The sequence below is a fragment of the Vicia villosa genome, unplaced genomic scaffold, assembly GCF_029867415.1.
Source record: "Vicia villosa cultivar HV-30 ecotype Madison, WI unplaced genomic scaffold, Vvil1.0 ctg.003066F_1_1, whole genome shotgun sequence".
Classification (NCBI taxonomy): domain Eukaryota; kingdom Viridiplantae; phylum Streptophyta; class Magnoliopsida; order Fabales; family Fabaceae; genus Vicia; species Vicia villosa.
In genome coordinates this window covers 35,785-38,052 of record NW_026706104.1, presented here as the reverse complement: position 1 = coordinate 38,052, position 2,268 = coordinate 35,785, and positions in this window count along the sequence as shown.

Below are 2,268 nucleotides of genomic sequence, written 5' to 3'. Positions count from 1 at the left end.
GCTGGACATGGGTAAAGTTCTTAAAACACAAGGATGAGTCTCATTCAGTGTTCTTAGAATTCTGCACTCAGATCCAATCTGAGAAAGAGTGTAAAATCATAAAGGTCAGAAGTGATCATGGTGGTGAATTTGAGAACAAATTCTTTGAGGAGTTCTTCAAAGAAAATGGTATTGCCCATGATTTCTCTTGTCCTAGAACTCCACAGCAAAATGGAGTTGTAGAGCGAAAGAATAGGACTCTACAAGAAATGGCCAGAACCATGATCAATGAAACCAATATGGCTAAGCATTTCTGGGCAGAAGCAATAAACACTGCGTGTTATATTCAGAATAGAATCTCTATCAGACCTATTCTAAATAAGACTCCTTATGAATTGTGGAAGAACAGAAAGCCCAACATTTCATATTTCCATCCTTTTGGATGTGTATGTTTTATTCTGAATACTAAAGATCATCTTGGTAAGTTTGATTCTAAAGCACAAAAGTGTTTCCTTCTTGGATATTCTGAACGCTCTAAAGGCTACAGAGTATACAATACTGAAACATTGATTGTAGAAGAATCAATCAATATCAGGTTTGATGATAAGCTTGGTCTTGAAAAACCAAAGCAGTTTGAGAGTTTTGCAGATTTTGATATTGATATATCAGAAGCAGTAGAACCAAGAAGCAATGCTGCAGAAGCTGATAGTCTCAGAAGCAATGGATCGGAAGATCAAGTTGCTGCATCTTTAGAGAATCTCAGGATTTCTGAAGAGCCAACAGTCAGAAGATCACCTAGACTTGCCTTAGCTCATTCAGAAGATGTGATTCTTGGGAAGAAAGATGATCCTATCAGAACCAGATCATTTCTTAAGAATGACAATCAGAAGCAGTGATCAGAATCAGAAGGCATAAAGTCTATTCAAAATTTTACAGCTGTCATCTATTATCTGATGGTGAACACGTGTATGTACGGTTAGTACAAAGCGTGCAGTTGAAAAGACGCCAACCTAGGTAACTGTGTTAAATTATTTCATTTACCACGTTCTCTCACCTAACGTCACTTATCAATTAATGTAAATTGATTTCTCTTGATTCTGTAACTGTTCATTTTCTAATCTTATTGCATTTTTTCCGTCTCTATATATTCTTTTCAAATCATCTCATATATCTTTTTCGCTCCGTGTCTCTCTTTCTTCTTGCATACTCTCTTTAGAAAACTTCTTAGTTGCTTCTAAAACCCTAACCGAAAACCCAGAATTTGTTCTTCCTAGCTGTTCATTCTGTTTCAATGGCTGCTTCTTCATCTCAAAATGTTGGTTCATCTACTCTTCTCCATATTCAAGATGAAGTAAATCAGGAACTCACTCCAGTTTTTGCGTGCTCCATTCCTAAGGATAAATTAGAAGTTCTATGTGAACTCATGGTTGATTTTGATAACATTGAAGAACACGAATTTCATCTCAAAGAAGATATAATTTTTCAAGGATGGACTTCGTTGTTTGCTGAGTTCTGTGGACCAGTCTACCCAGATCTTGTCAAGGAATTCTGGGTATATACAGTTGTCGCCCCTAAATCAATCTTGTCCTTCGTCCATGGAAAGTTTGTGGTAGTAACTGAGAACATCCTAAGGATGATGTTTGATCTGAGAAACGCTGAGGGAGCTTTTGAAATCGATCAAAGGGTAAATTGGAAAGATGTTTTATCTACTCTCTACCTAGACATAAATGAAACAAAGAATGTCAAGGACTTGAGAGATCTCTACAAAATCTGGACCAAGATTCTTCTTGGGTGTTTTTATCACAGGAAAGGAACACATGCTTCTGACTTCATCAACAATGAGCAAAAATACATTCTGTACTGCATTGCCACTAAGAAGAAGGTTGATGCTATCTACATTATCTTCAACCATATGTGGAAGGCTGTGAAGGAGTCCAGAAATGCCTTCAGAGAAAAAAGTTGTACCATCATTCCGTTTGGTAGAATTATCTCAAATCTTCTGGTTCATTCCAAGATTGTTGAGAACCTGGAATCTGAAGGCATTATCAAAGATCTTGCTGTCACAACTGGGGCCTGTCTGAATGCCTTCACTTTAAAGAAGATGAAAGTGATTAAGGCTATCATTAAGACTCCCCAACCTCTTGTTGGAACAAAAATCAGAAGAGAACCAGTTCTAGCTGAATTTGAAACCTTCTTCAATAATGAGGTACCAGAAGTCATAACTAGGTATCTGAAGTCACAAAAAGAGGATAAAAGTCTTAAAGATTAAGAGAAAGGTGCTCCAATTAA